Source organism: Moschus berezovskii, chromosome 12 (assembly GCF_049115385.1).
Source record: "Moschus berezovskii isolate FMDL1 chromosome 12, NW_MosBer_1.0, whole genome shotgun sequence".
Lineage (NCBI taxonomy): Eukaryota > Metazoa > Chordata > Mammalia > Artiodactyla > Moschidae > Moschus > Moschus berezovskii.
Genome location: NC_142471.1, coordinates 3,174,589 through 3,198,208, shown reverse-complemented (window position 1 = coordinate 3,198,208; position 23,620 = coordinate 3,174,589). Strand labels below are relative to the sequence as shown.

General features: G+C 39.5%; 1 protein-coding gene across 1 annotated transcript in view; it reads left to right on the top strand.

Moving 5' to 3' along the window:
- FMN2 (formin 2) overlaps positions 1-23,620 on the top strand; it is a 363,411-nt gene that overhangs the window by 102,436 nt on the left and 237,355 nt on the right. The gene's annotated exons all lie outside the window — the stretch shown is intronic.

Genomic DNA, 23,620 nt, shown 5'->3' with positions numbered 1-23,620 from the left:
ATGTTTGATGTGTTTGTGGGGAGGGACGGGATCTCTACATCTTAATCCTCTGCCATCTTGAAGGCCTCCCTCATTTCCTCTTAATTGTATTTCTGAAATCCAGACAATGAAAATTAAAGCTTTTTTTTTTTTTTTAGTCACAGAAAGTGTATAGCTATTGACTTACTTAACAGTTTGCATTGTTTACTCTGACAGATGATTTTGTCCCCAGCAGGGCTGTGCTGTTAGTAATACTTTATGGTGAGACCATCTTCTGTGGAAATGGAGGAAACTTTATAGCATTTTCCAGTGCATCAGGAGTGAAGTCATTGGTTTCAGTTAATTATTCCTGAGAGGTGAAGTGTGTGTGCAGCAGTGGGAAATCTGTGGGCATGAGTGCCTTTGCTGAAATGGTGTTTTTTAAGTCATTGTTCTACTAGTTCAGTGCCTTCCTGGAAATGTCAGTCATTGACAGAAGTAATAGCTTTGTTGTCTGGGTCATCTGAAGGTGAGAGTAGTAAATGATTATGATATTAACTATTATTATTAACTGCATTTGGTGCTATTTATTGAACATTTACTAGAGCTTGAAGCACTGTGATTGCAAAAATTATCTCAAGCTATAGGTAGCTCAATGGTAAAGAATCTGCCTGCCAATGCAGGAGATGCAAGAGACACGGGTTCAGTCCCTGAGTCAGGAAGATACCCTGGAGTAGGAAATAGCAACCCACTCTAGTATTTCTTGCCTGGAAAATTCCATGGACAGAAGAGCCTGGCAGGCTATAGTCCATGGGGTCTCAAAAAGTCAGACATGACTGAGCGTACACAGATGAACACATGGATCCTCATTTTACTCAGGGAGGAGTGAGGTTCAGGGAAATTAAGTAATTGTTCAAAATTAAAAATAGGAACCAAGGTGTTAATTGCCAGAACATCCTACCTCTTGCATTTAAAAAAAAAATTCTTTCATTTAGATAATACTAGAAGCAATGTTACATATTTAAACTAGACAGAATGTCACGTTATATTCAGCTTGGAATGTTTTTTAAAAACCATCAGTTTTCAGGGCCTCACAGTATCTCTGTGTGTTGCAGGAAATCTTGTATTCTTAGTTGGATTAGGAAACCTTACTTTTTGGGAGGGGATTTACAATGACCTTGAGTAAATCAGCTGACCTCCCTGAATGATGTTCACAGCATTACTGCTGTTACATAATAAATATATTTTAATCTGTGCTATGAATTAGGTCTGTGAGACATGTTTCCTCCCTAATGTATGATTAGGAAAGAGACATTTACATTTGAGTGAAATTTTTGTTTCTTCGTAGTCAACCGACAATTCAGATGTTAAGTTGAATAAAAATGAACTTCTAGGTTCAATAAAAATCATAGAAGTCCATCTACTCTCCTTTGCCTGAGTTTGATCCACCTGAAGGGATCTTCCAAGGTTGTGCCTTGCCACCTCGTCCCTCTTGTCAGTACACTACTGACCAGCTCACCTGTCCAGTAACTGTGTTTGCTTAATTGTTAAGCAGCTTCCTTCTGAACCCTGAATGCGGTCCCTGTTGCATCCAGATTCTCTTAAGGTATCTCATTGAGAAAATGATGGGTTGAATGTTGGTAATTTAAGTGTGTGAGTTCAGATGTCACATCTTGGAAGAATCGAGCTGATTAGTACCATGTTTATATGTTCACTGTCATATTTGTTATTTTTTCTTTGGAATCTTGATCCTTACTCTTGTCCTCATGTGAATACCCTCTGCTTCCCAACTGTTCACTGTGCTAGTGATGCCCCCAAGGAGAACTCACATGAGGTTTTCTCTCCAGCTGATTTCTTAAACATCTGGACAAACAGAGCTTGACCAACCACATCCGCTATGAAATTAATCAGAAACAGGACTTACACTATTTCCGGTTCCCTATCTTTACTTGTGGGATTAACTCAAGTGCTACAAAACATTATACACACTATTTTATCTTGAGCCAACAAAAAGTTTTAAGGAAAGTCATTGTAAAAGCTGTTACCCCAACTTAATAGCTTTGTTTTCTTTAATTATGAGAATGTATGTTATTTGTATTATGTTACTATTGGTAGGATATTCTTGTGGTAAAATAAAGGCAGAGACTCAGAAGAAATTTTGAGAAGTTGGGCTATTTGTTCAACTAATACCAAATTATGAAGAGTACCTTTTCTTGTGGTTTTCTAAATATACCCTATGAAATGTCTCTTCCATCTTCCATATGATAACTGGAGCTTAGAGTGAGTTGGTGTGGCCTCATTAGAAATATATTAATATCAGCATCTTCTAAATGACCTCTAGTCATTGGAAAGATATTCTCCATTGTCCCAGGTTCAACATGAATCCCCCTGCCCTTATATCTAACTTTGTCTTCTCTATTGAACAGTAACAGCTTTACTCCTGACAAACCTGAACCATCACATCTCTTTTTCTGGTCATGAAGTTCAAAATGGTATTCCTCACCCTCCTGAAAGTCAGGCGTTACTTTGCTCGGACTATGAGAAGTGGAAAACTAGTGAAACCAGATAATAGCAATTTCACAGGGAAACATGCTTTGCTCTAAACTTGTCACCAAGTCAGTAACCCTATCCACCTTACTGGCTCAGAACTAGGCGTGAGGAGATTCCCTTCCATGTATTAAAAACTCTGACTGTTATTTGTTGTAAATAATATATGTTCACTGAGAGGAAAGCCCAAAATCATGGCAGTTTGGACATTTTTACTTTCTCTTGAGGTCTTACAAATTTTTCAAACCATCTCAGTGAATGAGAATTATTTTCATCCATGTATGTATCCACATGCACAGTTCTTTTAACATTGTTTTAAGTTTTTACTCCCTGTTTCTTTTTAAACTGTTTTTGTCATTAATAAAACAAGCTTCTTAGCAAAACAAAGAAAATCCTGGGTTGATGTGACTTCAGTGGTGAATTTCACTGGACTTTTAAAGAAGAAATAATATCAGTCCTACATAATCTCTTTCAGTATATTGTATTTAGGTGGTATTAAAAACGGTAACCTACTTAATTTAAACTGAAATTGAGGTTTATGTTAAAACCAACATTTTGCAAATGTGCTTTTAAGGCATAACCAGGGTCTGTATTGCAGGGCAGTGAAAACAGTTTCTTGACACTCTAATGCAAGTGACAGACAGTCCAGAGATATGGACTTTACTGGGATACAGGGGAATTACATTTAAATTTGAGGGCATTTTATATAAAGCACAGCTATAAACCTAATAATTTTGGTGTATAAGTTGTCTTTAATACTTTTTCTAGAAAACAGGTGATGTTTGTATCCCACAATGAAAATTTTTTATATGGTGAAATTGGCTTTGCTGTTAACATCATTCCAAAAACTTGCTAATTTCACACTCCAGAAATGTTTACTGAAGACCATTTTTTATAAAACTGTCATTGCTTCTAATTTAGACTTGTACTTACAAGGAAGTGAATATTCAAAATTATATTGCCCCTACTGTGCTAAAAGAAAATATTAAAAGTAAGTAGGCATCTTTTATAATTATGAAGTTACCACAGTCAGGGTTTTCTATTAAGTCAGTGAAACTAAGGCAATCTATAGTGTTAGGGGTTATTTTGTTCATTGTGTCCAGGATGCACGTGTGCTAAGTCACCTCCGTTGTGTTTGACTCTTTGCAACCCCATGGACTGTAGCCCACTAGGCCTGTCTGTCCAGGGGATTTTCCAGGAAAGAACACTGGAATAGCTTGCCATGCCCTCCTCCAGTGGAATCTTCCTGACTCAGGGATCAGAACTCGCATCTCTTATATCTCCTGCATTGGTAAGTGGGTTCATATGGTGCATATTGGTATGCTTATGTCCAGCTTTATAAGACATGGCAAAATACTTTTCATACCAATTGACTACCAATTGACACTAGTGCCACCTTGGAAGCCCAAGTATGCCTGTACCCAATTTTCACATCAAGTTATGGGTAAATATGCTCTGGAAAATAAACCTAAGAACCATAATGTATCTTTACATACTTGTAAACAATGTTTTATGGATAAAGTTTTCACTTTCTCAAAAAAGAAGATATATTTCAGTAGTTTGAGTACATCAGTGTTAGTTTTGAGGGGGCAGATGTAACCCAATCAAGTACTATTCTGCTTTGATACTAAAGGATCTCCCTTTTCCTAAAGTTACTGCAATGCAAAATAAATAAATAAACTTTGACAGCATCACAGAAAACTCCTCTTATCCCCATTCCTTGCTGTCACAAGTAGGTAATGCTGGCTTGTATGGGAACACAACCAACTTTCCCTAAATGATCTGATTACCCTAGTATCAGGCTTCCCAGGTGGTGCTAGTAGTAAGGAATATACCTGCCAAAGCAGGAGATGGAAGAGTCCTGAGTTTGATCCCTGGGTCAGGAAGATTTCCCCTGGAGGAAGAAATGGCAACCCACTCCAGTATTCCTGCCTGGAGAATCCCATGGTCAGAGGAGCTTGGTGGGCTGTAGTCCATGGGGTCACAAAGAGGTGGACACAACTGAAATGACTTATCACATAGCACATAGCAACCTAATATCAGCCCTGAAACATGGTGGTGTAGTTTTACCTGTTTCTGGAACTTTGATAAATATGCCCTACAGTACACACTCTTTTATATCTGCTACTTTGCTCACATTAAGTGAATTGACTCAGTCATGTCCAGCTCTTTGTGACCCCATGGACTGTAGCCTACCAGGCTCCTCCATCCATGGGATTTTCCAGGCAAGAGTACTGGAATGAGTTGTCATTTCCTACTCCAGGGGATCTTCCTGACCAAGAGTTCAAACCTGGGTCTCCTGCATTGCAGGCAGATGCTTTACTGTCTGAGCCACCAGGGAAACTGTCATTTATTTTCATTTTTTTGTCGTTTCCCACTATGTGATGATTTCATATTTTATCTAACTACTCTGCTGTTTATGAACATAGCTGTTTTTCATTTGAGTGATTTTAAAATGCTGTTATGACATTCTTGTACATTTCTGTTGAATATATACCTAGGAATTAGGTATTCATATGCTGAAATACATTTCTTAAGTAATTCTACCAATTGACAGTTCAGTCAATAGTATATGAGAATACCCATTATTTTACATTCTTGGCAACTTTGGTACTCTTACAGTCCTATTGTTTGTATGACTGACCATTTTGATGGTTGTGTAATATTATATCACTGTGGTTCAGTGTATGTTTCTCTGATTATTAATGTGGTCAGTAACTTTTTATTATGTTTGGGTTCTCCTTTGAGACTTCTCTCTCATTTTTCTATGGGTTGATTGTATTTTTCTTAGTGGCTATAGCAGCTCTTTGTTATGGATTCAGATCCCTGGTCAGTTAAGCTTTTACTTTCTTCATGGTGTTTTTTTTAATTTTAAAAATTATTATCTATTTTTATTTGTTTTTAGATATTTACAATGTTGTATTGGTTTCCGCCATACAATACTGCAAATCAGCCATAATTATACATATATCATGTCCCTCCCGAGCCTCCCCCATCCCATCCCCCCAGGTCTCCACAGAGCACAAGTCGGGACTCCCCGTGCCAAACAGCAACTTCTCACCTGCTGTCCATCTTACACCTGATAGAGTATATATGTTGATGCTACTTTCTCTAATGTCCCACTCTCTCCCTCCCCGACTGTGTCCTTAAATCCATTCTCTACATCTGTGTCTCCATTCCTTCCCTGCAAATAGGTTCATCGATTTCATGGTGTCTTTTGATGATTACATTTAATGTACTCTAAATTATCTGTTGCTAGCTCCATAGTTTGTGTAAATGGGTGCTCTGTTTCAAAGTCTTTGCCTACTCTGCAAGCAACCAGATATCTTCCTCTATTATCTTCAGAAACTTTGTTGTTTATATTAAATCTGTAATCATCCTCAAAGGTATGTTTGTGAGGCACAGTTCATACTGTATTCTATATAGGTGAGAGTCTGCTATGTGAATCGCTATTCTACTGTGTGTGTATCCTTGTAAAAATGTTAGCATGCTAATTATTATTGCATTGTAAAGTGTCTTGATGTCTGGAATAGTAAGTCTTTCTACTTTGATATTTTAAAAAATTAATTACTGTTTGGTTACGCTGGGTCTTTGTTGATGCACATGGGCTTTCTCTAGTTGCAGTGAGCAGGGGTGACTCTGTTGTGGTGTGTGGCCTTGTCACTGTGTTGGCTTCTCTTGTGGTGGAGCACAGGCTCTAGGCATATGGGCTTCAGTAGTTGCAGCACAGAGGCTCATTACTTGTGGCTCACAGACCCTAGAACATGCGGGCTTCAGTAGTTGTGGCTTTAGTTGCCTACAGCATGTGGCATCTTCCTAGACGAGGAAGTGAACCATGTCTCTTTCATTGGCAGATGGATTCTTTATCCACTGTACCACCAGGGAAGTCCCTTTGATTTTTTTTTTTTAAAGATTATCTTGGTCATTTTAAGCTCTTTTGAATATACATTTTAGAATCAGTTTATCATTTCCCACTAAAAGGCACTGGCACACTTGGGATGTCAACTAGAATTTCATCAGATTTAGCCGTCAGTTTGGAGAAGAGTGAAGTAACAGATTTCAAATCCACAATCTCGATAAATTTGTTTATATACACCTACATTTTAATTTTCTCATTGAAGTTTTTTTTTAATTGAGTTATAATTGATATACATTAGTTTTTTTGCCTTTTATACTGTAAAAAAAAAAAAAAGATGGTTGGATGGCCTCACTGATTCAATGGACATGAACGTGGGAGAACTCTGGGAAGTGGTGAGGGGCAGGAAGGTCTAGCATGCTGCACTCCGTGGGATCACAAAGAGTCAGACACAACAACAACAACATATTAGTTTTTGGTGTATAGCATAATGTGATATTTATATAAATTGTTAAATGATTGCCACAAGTCTAGCTAACATTCATTAACATACACAGTTAACAAATTCCTTTTTTCTTGTGATGAGAACTTTTAAGATTTGTTAAGGACAGTTACTTATATTTTGTAACTTAAGTTTGTACCTTTTCACCATCTTCATCCACTTCACCTAGCCTTCACCCCCCCACCTCTGGTAACTATTGATATATTCTCTGTGAGCTTTTTGAAAAAAAAAAAAATTGCACATATAAATGAAATGATATGGCATTTGTCTTTTTCTGTCTGACTTATTTCAGATAGCATAATGGTCCATCCATTTGTCTCAAATGGCAAAATTTTATTCTTTCTTTGTTTTAATGGCTGAATGGTTCATTGTATACATAGACCACATTTTCTTTATCCATTTCTCTCTTAATGCACATTTAAGATCTTTCCATATCTTGGCTGTTGTAAAAATGCTGCTATGAACATGAGAGTACAGATATCTTTTTGAATCCTGCTGTTAAAGTGCTTCACTCAATATGTCAGCAAATTTAGGAGACTCAACAGTGGCCACAGAACTAGAAAAGATCAGTTTTCATTTCAGTCCCAAGGAAGGGCAATGCCAAAGAATGTTCAAACTACCATACAGTTGTAACTCATTTCATATGCTAGCAAGGTTTTACTCAAAATCCTCCAAACTAAACTTCAACAGTTTGTGAACCAAGAACTTCCAGGCATGTAATTTGGGTTTCAAAGAGGCAGAGGAACCATAGATCAAATTACCAACATTCGTTGGATCATGGAGAAAGCAAGGGAGTTATAGAAAAACATCTGCTTCTACTTCATTGACTATGTGAAAGCCTTTGACATCACAACAAACTGTGGAAAATTATGAAAGAGATGGGAGTACCCAGACCACCTTACCTGTCTCCTGAGAAACCTGTGTAGGGGTCAAGAAGCCACAATTAGAACTGGACATGCAATACCTAACTGGTGCAAATTGGGAAAGGAGTAGGACAAGGCTGTATGTTGTCACCCTGCTTATTTAACTTTCATGCAGGGTATATCATGTGACATGCCAGGCTGGATGAATCACAACCTGGAATCAAGATTGCTGAGAGAAATAGCAACAACTTTAGATATGCAGATGATTCCACTCTAATGGCAGAAAGTGAAGGGGAACTAAAGAGCCTCTTGATGAGGGTGAAAGAAGAAAGTAAAAATGCTGGTTTTAAACTCAAAAACATAAAGAAACTAAGATCATGGTATCTGGTCCCATCACTTCATGGCAAATAGATGGGAAAAAAGTGGAAACAGTGGCATATTTTCTTTTCTTGGGCTCCAAAATCACTGTGGATGGTGATTATAGCCACAAAATTTTAAAATGCCTGCTCCTTGGAAGAAAAGCTATGATAAACCTAGACAGCATATTAAAAAGCAGAGATATAGCTTTGCCAACAAAGGTCCATATGGTCAAAGCTATGGTTTTTCCAGTAGTCATGTATGAATGTGAGTGTTGGACCATAAAGAAGGCTGAGCACCAAAGAATTGATGCTTTCAAATTGTGGTGCTGGAGAAGGCTCTTTGGAGTCTTTCAGTTCAGTTCAGTTCAGTCGCTCAGTCATGTCCGACTCTTTGCGACCCCATGAATCACAGCACGCCAGGCCTCCCTGTCCATCACCAACTCCTGGAGTTCACTCAAACTCATGTCCATCGAGTGGGTGATGCCATCCAGCCATCTCATTCTCTGTCGTCCCCTTCTCCTCCCACCCCTAGTCCCTCCCAGCATCAGAGTCTTTTCCAGTGAGTCAACTCGTCGCATGAGGTGGCCAAAGTATTGGAGTTTCAGCTTTAGCATCAGTCCTTCCAACGAACACCCAGGATTGATCTCCTTTAGAATGGACTGGTTGGATCTCCTTGCAGTCCAAGGGACTCTCAAGAGTCTTCTCCAGCACCACAGCTCAAAAGCATCAATTCTTCGGCGATCAGCTTTCTTCACAGTCCAACTCTCACATCCACACATGACCACGGGAAAAACCATAGCCTTGACTACTTGGTTGGCAAAGTAATGTCTCTGCTTTTCAATATACTATCTAGGTTGGTCATAACTTTCCTTCCAAGGAGTAAGCGTTTTTTAATTTCACGGCTGCAGTCAGCATCCGCAGTGACTTTGGAGCCCCCCAAAATAAAGTCTGACACTGTTTCCACTGTTTCCCCATCTATTTCCCAAGAAGTGGTGGGACCAGACGCCATGATCTTTGTTTTCTGAATGTTGAGCTTCAAGCCAACCTTTCCACTCTCCTCTTTCACTTTCATCAAGAGGCTTTTAGTTCCTTTACACTTTCTGCTATAAGGGTGGTGTCATCTGCATATCTGAGGTTATTGATATTTCTCCCAGCAATCTTGATTCCAGCTTGTGCTTCTTCCAGCCCAGCGTTCCTTATGATGTACTCTGCATATAAGTTAAATAAGCAGGGTGACAATATGCAACCTTGACGTACTCCTTTTCCTATTTGGAACCAGTTCCATGTCCAGTTCTAACTGTTGCTTCCTGACCTGCATACAGGTTTCTCAAGAGGCAAGTCAGGTGGTCTGGTATTCCCACCTCTTTCAGTATTTTCCACAGTTTATTGTGATCCACACAGTCAAAGGCTTTGGCATAGTCAATGAAGCAGAAATAGATGTTTTTCTGGAACTCTCTTGCTTTCTCCATGATCCAGCGATGTTGGCAATTTGATCTCTGGTGCCTCTGCCTTTTCTGAAACCTGCTTGAACATCTGGAAGTTCATGGTTCACGTACTACTGAAGACTGGCTTGGAGAATTTTGAGCATGACTTCACTAGTGTGTGAGATGAGTGCAATTGTGCGGTAGTTTGAGCATTCTTTGGCATTCCCTTTCTTTGGGATTGGAATGAAGACTGACCTTTTTCCGTCCTGTAGCCACTGCTGAGTTTTCCAAATTTGCTGGCATATTGGGTGCAGCACTTTCACAGCATCATCTTTCAGGATTTGAAATAGCTCAACTGGAATTCTATCACTTCCACTAGCTTTGTTCGTAGTGATGCTCTCTAAGGCCCACTTGACTTCACATTCCAAGATGTCTGGCTCTAGGTGAGTGATCACACCATCGTGATTATCTTGGTCATGAAGATCTTTTTTGTACAGTTCTTCTGTGCATTCTTGCCATCTCTTCTTAATATCTTCTGCTTCTGTTAGGTCCATACCATTTCTGTCCTTTACTGAACCCATCTTTGCATGAAATGTTCCCTTGGTATCTCTAATTTTCTTGAAGAGATCTCTTGTCTTTCCTATTCTGTTGCTTTCCTCTATTTCTTTGCATTGATCGCTGAGGAATGCTTTCTTATCTCTCCTTGCTATTCTTTGGAACTCTGCATTCAGATGCTTATATCTTTCCTTTCCTCCTTTGCTTTTCACTTCTCTTATTTTCACAGCTATTTGTAAGGCCTCCTCAGACAGCCATTTTGCTTTTTTGCATTTCTTTTCTATGGGGATGGTCTTGGTCCCTGTCTCCTGTACAATGTAATGAACCTCCGTCCAGAGTTCATCAGGCACTCTATCTATCAGATCTAGTCCCTTAAATCTATTTCTCACTTCCACTGTATAATCATAAGGGATTTGATTTAGGTCATATCTGAATGGTCTAGTGGTTTTCCCTACTTAATTCAATTTAAGTCTGAATTTGGCAATTCAACTAGTTTATGATCTGAGCCACAGTCAGCTCCTGGTCTTGTTTTTGCTAACTGTATAGAGTTTCTCCATCTTTAGCTGCAAAGAATATAATCAATCTGATTTCGGTGTTGACCATCTGGTGATGTCCATGTGTAGAGTCTTCTCTTGTGTTGTTGGAAGAGGGTGTTTGCTATGACCAGTGCGTTCTCTTGGCAAAACTCTATTAGCCTTTGCCCTGCTTTTTCCGTGCTCCAAGGCCAAATTTGCCTGTTACTCCATGTGTTTCTTGACTTCCTACTTTTGCTGCTGCTGCTGCTGCTGCTAAGTCACTTCAGTCGTGTCCGACTCTGTGTGACCCCATAGACGGAAGCCCACCAGGCTCCCCCGTCCCTGGGATTCTCCAGGCAAGAACACTGGAGTGGGTTGCCATTTCCTTCTCCAATGTGTGGAAGTGGAAAGTGAAAAGTGAAAGTGAAGTCGCTCAGTCGTGTCCGACCCTTAGCGACCCCACGGACTGCAGCCTACCAGGCTCCTCCATCCATGGGATTTTCTAGGCAATAGTACTGGAGACAGCAAAAGAGACACAGATGTATTGAACAGTCTTTTGGACTCTGTGGGAGAGGGCGAGGGTGGGATGATTTGGGAGAATTGCATTGAAACATGTAAATTATCGTATGTGTAACAAATCGCCAGTCCAGTTTCAAGGCATGATACAGGATGCTCGGGGGCTCATGCACTGGGATGGCCCAGAGGGATGGAATGGGGAGGGAGATGGGAGGAGGATTCAGGATGGGGAGGACATGTACACCCATGGCGATTCCTGTCAATGTATGGAAAAGTAAAATAAATAAATAATTAATTTAAAAAATATAATGTTTTTTTTTTTTTTTCAAAAAAAAATGGAAAATCTGCTAAAAGAAACTTTTCTGTTTTGTTTTTGTTTTTTTTTTTTGAGAAAAATGGGCTTGTGGCCCATTTATGCTGCTTTTAGTTTGTGGTGTTTAATCTTCTGATCTTCCTAGGGTAGAAAGCTTCTGTTTGTTTTTTTTAATAGGAAGAAATGATCCAGTTCAACAAAAGCCAAAAGAGACTTTAAGAATGTAAGAACTGGAGTAGTGTAAGGAAGTATGTTCCTATTTTTACTCAGATATAGAAATATGGTTTAAGTCGTTAAAAGACAATTTTTATTCAGCTTAACCCTTTAAGTTCCTTAATACTCATTGCGTGTCTGTTATGTATACAAACATAAGGGGAAAACAAGCGGTGATAGGATATGGTTGGTGACTAGGGGCAAGGAGTTTACATATCCTACTTGGGAGGATAATACATACATTTCTGAAATGGTTAACTGAAACAAAGTAGAGAAAATGGCAAACATGGCTGGTTGAGAAACCCCACAGGGTAGTTTTAGTTGAATTCACAGTGTGGTGACCGTCGGCACAAATGTGCAGGGAGCTTTGCTAACTACAGTCTGCTCAGCCAGCTTCTTTCAGAAAAGCAGAGACGCTGTGCTCATCCTGTGGTGGTGCTGTGCGCATCTATGACAACTTTTGCTTCTTCTAAAAAGGACATTTAAAATACAGGAGATATGTGGTTATTCTAATCAAACAGATTAAAAAGTTATGTGCTAAAAGACAAAATTTTCCATTTTTTAAAACAAAGAACTATTCTAAATAAATCCTATTTCAGCACAATGAAATTGTTGAAAACTGTCACATCACAAAAGAAAAAAATAATATTTAGGGATTTTTGTTTTAATGGTTAGTATTGGGGGATGAAATTGTTGTTACCATTACAGTTATTTTTTAAAAGTCTAATTTATATTATTTTTCTGTGAAATTTATACTGTTTCATATAATTGAATATTATTTTTCAAGTGATACTGTCAAGTTTTTTAGGGCAAGGACTGAATCCATTTATTCCTCACAGAACACTTTACAATTCTGAAACTCAAGAATGTCTGGTTATTCATATTTCCAGACAGCAGTGGCTGCCACCTGCCTAATCTTTTTAATTTTTTAATTGAAGGATAATTGCTTTACAAAGTTTTGTGGTTTTCTGTCGTACATCAATAAGAATCAGCCATGGATACACCCATGTCCCCTCCCCCCTGGACTTCCCTCCCATCTCCCTCCCCATCTCACCCTTCAGCCTGTCTCAGAGCCCCTGTTTCAGTTTCCTGAGCCGTACAGAAGATTCCCACTGGCATCTATTTTACACGTGGTATTGTAAATTTCCATGTTCCTCTCTCCATACGTCTCCCCTTCTCCCTCCTCTCCTCCCCCTATGTCCATAGCTCTGTTCTCTATGTTTGACTTCCCATTGCTGTCCTGAGAATAAATTCATCAGTGCCATTTCTTAAGATTCCATATATATGTGTCAGTATACAGTATTTATATTTCTCTTGGTGACTTACTTCACTCCGTATAATAGGCTCTAGGTTTGTCCACCTCAGTAGAATGGATTCAAATGCGTCCCTTTTTATGGCTGAGTAGCATTCCCTTGTATATATGTACTACAGCTCCTTTATCCAATCATCTGCCGATGGACATCTAGGTTGCTTTCATGTTCTAGCTATTGTAAATAGTGCTGTAATGAACCTTGGGGTACATGTGTGTTTTTCAGTTTTGGTTTCCTCAGGGTATATGCATAGGAGTGGGATTGCTGGGTCATGTGGTGGTTTTATTCCTAGCTTTTCAAGGAATCTCTGTACTGTCTTCCATAGTGGCTGTATCAGTTTATATTCCCACCAGCAATGCAACAGTGTTCCATTTTTTCCATGCTCTCTCCAGCATTTATTGTTTGTAGACTTTTTGATGATGACCATTCTGACTGGTGTAAGGTGGTATCTCATTGTACTTTTGATTTTCATTTCTCCAGTAATGAGTGATGTTGAGCATCTTTTCATGTGCTTGTTAGCCATCTGTATGTCTTCTTTGAAGAGATGTCTCTTCAGGTCCATTTCCCACTTTTTGACTGGGTTGTTTGCTTTTCTGGTATTGAGTTGTATGAGCTGTTTATATATTTTGGAAATTAATTCTTTGTCAGTTGTTTTCTTTGCTATTATTTTCTCCCATTCTGAGGGTTGTCTTTTCACCTTGTTTGCAGTTTCCTTTGCAGTGCAAAAATTTTTACGATTACTTAAGTCCCACTTGTTTATTTTTGTTTTTATTTCCATTGCTCTAGGAGGTGGGTCATAGAAGATCTTGCTTTGATTTATGTCATCGAGTATTCTGCTTATGCTTTCTTCTAAGAGTTTAATAGTTTCTGGTCTTACATTTAGGTCTTTAATCCATTTTGAATTTATCTTTGTGTGTGGAGTTAGGTAGTGATCTAATTTCATTCTTTTGCATGTAGCTGTCCAGTTTTACCAGCACCACTTATTGAAGAGGCTACCTTTGCCCCATTGTATATTCTTGCCTCCTGTGTCAGAAATAAGGTGCCCATATGTGCATGGGTTTATGTCTGGGTTCTCTATCTTGTTCCATCGGTCTATATTTCTGTTTTTGTGCCAGTACCATGCTGTCTTGATGACTGTAGCTTTGTAGTATAATCTGAAGCCAGGAAGGTTGATTCCTCCAGCTCCATTTTTCTTTCTCAAGACTTCTTTGGCTATTTGGGGTCCTTTGTGTTTGCATATGAATTGTGAAATTTTTTGTTCTGGTTCTGTGAAAAAATGCCATTGTTAATTTGATAGGGATCTCATTGATGCTGTAGATTGCATTTGGCAGTATAGTCATTTTCACAATATTGATTCTTTCTACCCAGGAACATGGAATATCTCTCCATCTGTTAATGTCGTCTTTGATTTCTTTCATCAGTGTCTTATAGTTTTCTGTATACAGGTTTTTTGTCTCCTTAGGTAGGTTTATTCCTAGATATTTTATTCTTTTTGTTGTAATGTTGAATGGCATTGATTCCTTAATTTTTCTTTCTGATTTTCATTGTTAGTATATATGAATGCAAGTGCTTTCTGTGTATCGACCTTGTGTCCCAAGTCTTTGCTGAATTTACTGATTAGCTCTAGTGATTTTCTGACAGTTTCTTTTGGGTTTTATACGTATAGTATCACATCATCTGCAAACAGTGGGAGTTTTGCTTCTTTTCCGATCTGGATTCCTTTTATTTCCTTTTCTTCTCTAATCGCCGTAGCTAGCACTTCCAGAACTATGTTGAAGAATAGTGGTGAGAGTGGACACCCTTCTCTTGTTCCTGATCGTAGACGGAATGCTTTTAGTTTTTAACTGTTGAGAATAATGTTTGCTGTGGACTTTTCATATACAGCCTTTACTATGTTGAGGTAGTTTCCTTCTATGCCCGTTTTTTGAAGAGTTTTAATAATAAATGGGTGCTGAATTTTGTCGAAGGCTTTTTGTACATCTGTTGAGATGACCATATGGTTTTTATCTTTCAGTTTGTTAGTATGGTGTATCATGTTGATTGATTTGCACATATTGAAGAATCTTTGCATCCCTGAAATAAACCCAACTTGATCATGGTGTATGAGCTTTTTAATATGTTGTTGAATTCTGTTTCCTAGAATTTGTTGAGCATTTTTGCATCTATGTTCATCAGTGATGTTGGCCTGGAATTTTCTTTTTCTCATATTGTCCTTGCCTGGTTTTGGCATCGGGCCTGGTTTTGGCCTGATTGTGGCCTCACAGAATGAGTTTGGAAGTGTTCCTTCCTGTGCAATTTTTTGGAAGAGTTTCAGAAGCACAGGCGTTAGCTCTTCTCTGAGTGTTTGACAGAGTTCTCCTGTGAAGCCGTTTGGCCCCGGGCTTCTGTGCTCTGGGGAGACTTTTGATCATTGTTTCACTTAAGTGTTTGTAATTCCGTTGTTCATAATTTCTGTTTCTTTCTGGTTCAGTCTTGGGAGGTTGACCATTTCTGAGAATCTGTCTGTTTCCTCTGGGTGGCCCATTTTATTAGCATATAGTTGTTTGTAATATTCTCTTGTGATCCTTTGTATTTCTGTGTTGTCTTTTGTAACTTCTCCTTTTTCATTTCTAATTTGGTTGATTTGATTTTTCTCCCTTTTTTTCTTGATGAGACAGGCTAGTGGTTTGTCAATTTTATCTTCTCGAAGAACCAGCTTTTAGTTTTATCAATCTTTGCTATTGTTTCCTTCATTCTTTTTCATTTATTTCTGCTCTGATCTTTATGATTTTCTTCCTTCGGCTGACTTTGGGGGTTTTCTGTTCTTTTTCCAGCTGCTCTAGATGTAGGGTTAGCTTGTCTATCTGATGCTTTTCTTGTTTCTTGACATATGATTGTATTGCTATAAACTTCTCTCTCAGAACTGCTTTTGCTGAATCCCATAGGTTTTGGGTCATCATGTTTTCATTGTTATTTGTTTCTAGGAATCTTTTGACTTCCTTTCTTATTTCTTCAGTAGTTCAGCTCAGTCACTCAGTTGTGTCCAACTCTTTGCAATCCCATGGACTGAGGCACGCCAGGCCTCCCTGTCCATCACCAACTCCCAGAGTTTACTCAGACTCATGTCCATTGAGTCAGGGATGCCATCCAACCATCTCATCCTCTCTTGTTCCCTTCTCCTCCCACCTTCAATCTTTCCCAGCATCAGGGTCTTTTCAAATGAGTCAGTTCTTCACATCAGGTGGCCAAAGTATTGGAGTTTCAGCTTCGACATCAATCCCTCCAATGAATATTCAGGACTGATTTCCTTTAGGGTGGACTAGTTGGATCTCCTTGCAGTCCAAGGGACTCTCAAGAATCTTCTCTAACACCACAGTTCAAAAGCATCAATTCTTCAGCGCTCAGCTTTCTTTATGGTCCAACTCTCACATCCATACATGACTACTATAAAAACCATAGCTTTGACTAGACAGATCTTTGTTGGCAAAGTAATGTCTCTGCTTTTTTAATATGCTGTCTCGGTTGGTTATAACTTTTCTTCCAAGGAGCAAGCGTCTTTTAATTTCATGGCTACAGTCCCCATCTGCAGTGATTTTGAAGCCCCTCAAAATAAAGTCTGTTACTGTTTCCACTGTTTCCCCATCTATTTACCATGAAGTGATGAGACTGGATACCATGATCTTAGTTTCCTGAATGTTGAATTTTAAGCCATTTTTTTTCAGTATCCTCTTTCACTTTCACCAAGAGGCTGTTTAGTTCTTCTTCACTTTCTTCCACAAGGGTGGTATCATCTGCATATCTGATGTTATTGCTATTTCTCCTGGCAATCTTGATTCCAGCTTGTGTTTCATCCAGCCCAGCGTTTCTCATGATGTACTCTGCATGTAAGTTAAATAAGCAGGATGATAATATACAGCCTTGACATACTCCTTTCCCAATTTGGAACCAGTCTGTTGTTCCATGTCCAGTTCTAACTGTTGGTTCCTGACCTGATTACAGATATCTCAGAAGGCAGGTCAGGTGGTCTGGTATTCCCATATCTTTAAGAATTTCTTCAGTATCCTCTTTGTTATTTAGTAACATATTGTTTAATCTCCATGAGTTTGTGTTTTTGTAGTTTTTTTCCTGTAGTTGATATCTAGTCTCATAGAGTTGTGGTCAGAGAAGACACTCGATGTAATTTCGGTTTTATTAAATTTACTGATGCTTGATTTGTGGCCCGTGATAGGATCTATTCTGGAGAATATTCAATGTGCAATGAGAAGAAACTGTATTCTTCTGCATTTGGATAGAAAATCCTGACGACATCAATTAGGTCCCTTTGGTCTAATGTTTCATTTAAGGTTTGAGTTTCCTTATTGATTCTGTGTTTTGATAATCTGTGCTTTGGTGTAAGTGGGGTGTTAAAGTCCCCTACTATTACTATGTTGCTGTAGATTTTCCCTCTTATGCCTGTTAGTGTTTGCCTTACGTATTTAGATGCTCCTATGTTAGGTGTATAAATATTTACAATTGTTATGTCTTTTTGGGTTGATCCCTTGATCATTATGTAGTGTCCTTCTTTGTCTCTTATAATATTCTTTATTTTAAAGTCTATTCTTTCTGAAATAAGGATTGCACTCTGGCTTTCTTTTGGTTTCCATCCTTTTACTTTCAGTCTGTGTGTGTCTCTAGGTCTGAAGTGGGTCTCCTGGAGGCAGCATATAAATAGGTCTTGTTTTTGTATCCATTCAGTCAGTATCTTTTGGTTAGTGCATTTAGCCATTTACATTTAAGGTAATTATTAATGCATATGTTCTTATTGGCATTTGTCTTGTTTTGGTAGGTCTTTCCTTTGTCTTGTATTTACTGGCTATGTAAAGTCCCTTTAGTATTTATTGCAAGGCTAGTTTGGTGGTGCTGAATTCTTGTAACTTCTGCTTGTCTGTAAAGCTTTTGACTTCATCAGTTTTGAATGAGATCTTTGCCAGGTATAGTAATCTTGGTTGTAGATTTTTCTGTTTCAGTACTTTAAATATATCCTGCCATTTCCTTCTGGTCTACAGAGTTTCTGCTGAAAGATCCACTGGTAATTGTCTGGGTTTTTCTCTTGTATGTCACTTGTTGCTTTTCTCTTGCTGCATTTAATATTCTTTCTTTGTGCTTAATCTCTGTTAGCTTGACTAATATGTGTATCAATGTGTTTCTCCTTGGGTTTACCCTGTATGGGACTCTCTGTGCTTCTTTGACTTGATTGACTATTGCCTTTCCTATGTGGGGGATTCAACTATAATTTCTTCAAAAATTTTCTCAGTGCCTTTTTTTATTCCTGCCTCTGGGACCCCTATAACTCGAATGTTGATTTGTTTAATATTGTCCCAAAGATCTCTGAGGCTATCCTCAATCTTGTCATTCCTTTCCCTTTGTTCTGCCCTTCAGCAGTTACTTCCTCCATTCTATCCTCCAGCTCACTTGCCTCTTCCTCTGTCAGTTATTCTGCTATTGGTTCCTTCTAGAGTATTTTTAATTTCAGTAATTGTGTTGTTCATCTCTGTTTGCTTATTCTTTATTTCTTCTATGTCCTTGGTGATTGTATTAACTGTGTTAAATGCTCCTTGCATTTTCTCCATTCTATTTTCAAGTCTTCAGAGCACCTTTACTCTTATTATTCTGAATTCTCTTTCAGGGAGATTGGTTATTTCCTCTTCATTTATTTGGTCTTGTGAATTTCTACCTTGCTGTTTCATTTGTACTGTACTTCTCAGTCTTTTCATCACTTTTTTCTGACTTCCTCCTCTTGAGGTCTCCTTTTCCCAGGCTTTAGGGTTGTATTACTTCTTCCTTTTGGTTTTTGCCCTTGGAGGGAAATGTTGTTTGGGTTGTTTGTGTTGATTTTTTTTTAGGGGTGACTTGTGCCTCTGTTCTGAAAAGCAAAGCTTCAAGTTGGGTAGGCCTGCCTCTGACTTGGGATCCAGACATCAAATCTTGTTTTTCCCAAGTTGAATTTTTTCAGTTTTATCACAATGCCTGTCTTGGAGGTTCTCCTGGAGAGGCAGGGAGGTGACTGTAGCTCTCTCTGGAGTCATAAAAACTTATGGCAGACACAGCAGGGGCCTATGTGAACTCTGGCTGGAGTCAGAGGCAGGTATTTTGGGCCCCTGATATGGAGACCTGGCTCCACTCAACAACCTGTAAGTTTCAGTGTTGGGACGCCTCAGGCCAAACAACCAACTGGTCAGGAACACAGCCCGATCATCAGCAGACATGCAGCCTAAAATGACTTCCTAAGTCCATGGCCATCTCTGAACACGCCCCTTAACTCAGCCCTGTCCACCCTCTTGTAACTATTTTGGCAAATGTAAGAAGTCAGTGTTATTATATTAAACACAGCAAAAAATTTAAACAAACTTTAAGGTATGACATTCTAATTGAAGGAAATGAATTTAGACATTGTATAGCTGTGTTTCAGTCATCAGAAGTCTTAGAGAAATTTTCCGCTGTCTTTGAAAGTTCGTGTGCTGAGTGCTATCTCCAGTGAGACCATTCTGAATTGAGAATGGTAAAACATAAACACGAGACACACAGAACACAAAGCATTCAGCTGCCTACCCTTGAGACCTGTTCCCACGTGAATCGCTTACTTGAACTTGGGAATATTTGCTATCAGTGTTTTCTCTCTTATGAAGTTTCTCTCCAGAAGCAACAACAGTCAGTGAGCCTAAAGAGCATTTGGCATTTCCTCAGAAGATGTCCTCATCAGCTAGAAACAGATCAGACTGACTCTTTCAACTACGTAATCATTTTCCTGAAATCGTGGGCTCAGTTTCCAAATGCTGTGGCAACCAGGTAGTTGTGGCGCCAGTCAATTTGCTCTGGGTAATTTGTCATATTTTAAAGCTTCTACTCGCATTTTGTATCTCCAAGAATGGAGAAAGTGGCATGTGCAGAGTGAAGTAGATACACCATGGGGACAAAACACTAATCTTTTTGTTCTTTTTTTTTTTTTTTTAACAGAACGCTCCGTTTTCTACCTTATTTTCTAGTTTTTATAATATTGAGAATTGGAAAGAATATAAACGTTAAAAGCTTCTCATTGCTGAAGAGCACTGAGAAAGTGGGAGCTCACGCCTAGAATAATGAATGCATGTCTATGATTGGGTATTTCAAAAACTGGCATCATTTGTAAGCCCCCAAATGGCATGAGTCAGCTTGTTAGTATAGCAGTTAGTAGGTTCAGCATTTTAATACACTACTTAGAACTCTTGGTCCTTTGTCGAAGGAAGGTCACACAGTTAGTTTACACTGCACACCACATGTGGAGGAGCATAGTGGGTAGCAACGTTGCCCAACGTTATGCCGCTGTCGTGCATTCCTGTTTGAGCACAAACTGACGGAGACCTGCATCTGTCCGCTCACTCCATTTCTCTCGGGAGCGTTTGCTAAGTGGGAACTGGGTTGCTCCCTCCTCACACCCTGTCACTGTCACTCCTCCTGCCTCTGTGGTGGCTTATCTGAGGCCTTCTTTGCTTTACACACGGGTAACTGCTGGCATTACATGTTGAAGAGTCTTAAACGTTGTAAGGGAAACCGTGACCCTGCTCAGCTTGACCACCTGTCCCAGTGGATGGGCCTGGGGCATCTGAGCGGGTTGGCTGTCCTTTCCAAAGTGCAGATGACTCCCAGAAAGTGAGGCAAGTGACATTTACAGCCAAGGGTTCTGAAGAGGCTCAATTACCTAAAAGTCCCAAGATTCTGAATCAAACTGAGTACCTTTAATCAACATGTGCAAACTACTGTACTGTGCTGGTTGAGGCCAAAGGTCAGTGTTACTGCACTGCTACTGGCGGGGGTGGAGCTCCGGCCAGTCCACCCCAGTGTTGTAAGTAGCCCCTCACCTGTGCAAAGTCCTCAGATGCACAAAGACAGGCACTGGCACTGAAACTAAAGGCCTCATGTTCTCAAGAATCTTCACAGCTTCTTGGATGCATTTTCTTTGTAGGAATGAAGGAAAATTCTCCCATTTTTGAGCCATTCTTCTATGTCAGTTCTACAAAGTTGCATGTAACTTCTGGAGCCTATTATACAGAGCAAAGTCAGTCAGAAAAAAAAACACCAATACAGTATATTGAGGCATACATATGGAATTTAGAAAGATGGTAATGATGACCCTATATGCGAGACAGCAAAAGAGACACAGATGTAAAGAACAGACTTTTGGACTCCGTGGGAGAGGGCGAGGGTGGGATGACTTGAGAGAACAGCATTGAAACATGTATATTATCATATGAGAAATAGATCGCCAGTCCAGGTTTGATGTATGGGACAGGGTGCTCAGGGCTGTTGCACTGGGATGACCCTGAGGGATGGGATGGGGAGGGAAGTGGGAGGGGGATTCAGGGTGGGGAACACATGTACACCCATGGCTGATTCATGTGAGTGTATGGCAAAAACCACCACAATATTGTAAAGTAATTAGCCTCCAATTAAAATTAAAAAAAAATTATATGTAAAAAAAATATTTTTTTAAAGATTGTGAAAGTTGCCCAGTTGTGTCCAGCTCTTTGCGACCCCATGAACTATACTGTCCATGGACTTCTCCAGGCTAGAATACTGGAGTGGGTAGCCATTCTCTTCTCCAGGGGATCTTCCCAATCCCGGGATCAAACCCAGGTCTCTCACATTGTAGGCGAATTCTTCACCGTCTGAGCCACTAGGGAAGCCCTTTACAAAATACAGTTTTGTAAATATTTAATGTTCTGCTAATTTGATTTTGAATTGCAAATGTCAAGTATTGTTTAGGGAGATTTATTATGCTTTGTTAAAAAGGCAAAATTGTACATTTTTAGAATTTTTTATAAGTAAATTTAATGTACCAAAAATAAAAATTAAAGGAATCAAAGCAAGTAGTTTGTTGTGGTCGTTATGTTTGAATCACACCGTGTGGTTTACACAGCTCTCTTCATGTAGCATTTGCCGTGCTCACTCCAGTCCTGCAGAAAGACAAGAACAGGCATTGTTTCTGAGTTATTGGTGAGGACATGAAGGTATTATAAAGTTAGGAGATGTGTCTGGGGTGCAGTTCTGGTTCTATCCTAGGAGTTTTGTCTGCCACATGTTTTTTTTTACATGGTACAGTTGTGAATAGGTTTAGATATAATGGATCGCTTGACACCTTTGTTTTCCATTTAATGCACACAAAGTACCCCTCTGGTACCTTTGTTAATAAGCAGATGAAAAGAATGAGATCACAGCTCCGGCTGCTCTCATGTTGATAAACCATCTCTCTTGCTTTTTCTTCTTATCTGACAAATGTGTTAATTCAGTAGACATTAAGTGGCTTTTATGGAATGCTTCGGAATTTTACAGGACTTGTGTACACACTTCCTGTGCTGAGATAGTTCAGGTGGTTAAGGGAAGGCGAAGTGTACTCAGAAATGTGTTCAGCCACTGATCTGGATTGCATGCTGTTAACTGTCAACAAGAGGTGGGGCTAACATGCTGTGATTTGGGAGTCTGGGGGAGACCCCAGTGGGACTTAATCTTTGGTTAGATGCTGTGCATGGGGAAGGCTAGGCTGGGGCATTCCAGTGGAGTGGAGCTTGATTTGGGACATGTGGGGAGATGGATTTGGGAGGATGAATAGAAGGGTTATAGAAAAAGGACAGGTGGAAGAGTTGACATTTGATTCTTGAAGAACTACAACAGAACCTACTGCTTGCTTATTTCCTGCTTGTGGAGCCGTACGATGAAAGAGAGGTTTTGTCACCTTACAGGTCTGTATGTGTTCCAGTCCTGGGGTGGGCCTGAAAGACTGCAGGACTGGCCAGGCTGTTTGTGTTTTATGTAGGCTTTTACAGAACACTTTCAGCAAACTTCGTATTTGCTGAATGATGAAATCCTGAGTGAAGCCACTTGTCCCCATGGCTGCTGGCGCTGACTCTTTTCTGTGGAGCAAATGAAGTCTGAGACTGAGTGGGTTTATTATTAGGATGATGAAGCTCTCTAAGTCAGAGTCCCCTTTTTAGGAAACACACAGCTCGCTCCCCTGCCAGGTGCTTGGCTGCTCCTTACATGAGAGGTTCACATTTTGTGGATATGAAGGGGACATTGAGCCTTGATAGTGCCCCTTGCCCACATCTCACCCTTGCCATAATGAGGATATTCTCTGATGTCTAATCCCTGGACAGGGATTTGCTGGTCCACGTCCATTGAATTCCTTTACTTTTACCAATGAGAGCTCATTTGTAATATCATGTTGATTAAACCATTCATTTTTCCAATGAAAAGTTATTTCTGATATTCAGTAGACCTGGTGTCAATCAAGATGTAGGTACGTGAAAGATGTGACTGGTTGAATGGTCTCCAGTGGGACCCTTCCTGATTCAGACCTGAGAATGTGAGTTCTTGGATAGGGGCAGTGACTGTCCCTAAAGGTGAAGTTTAAACTAACTGATATATACGTTGTATTTTGCTGTTGACACTGGAGAATATTTTGTGAAGTTCTTCAATTAATTTGTGAAGCAAATTTTTGGAAAAGCAATGCCTCTCCATTGGTTGACCCAAGTTCAGCCTCAGCGTGGTGTTTACATCATGGTTTTTGTTTCTGTTTCTACCACTCAAGTACTCTCTCTGCTTTATTTGTGTGTTGATCAAAAGGTGTAGGGAAATATACCTGTGATAAGGAGGATGCCATGAAAAGAACCCAGGGCTTGTTTACATTGGTGTCTGCAT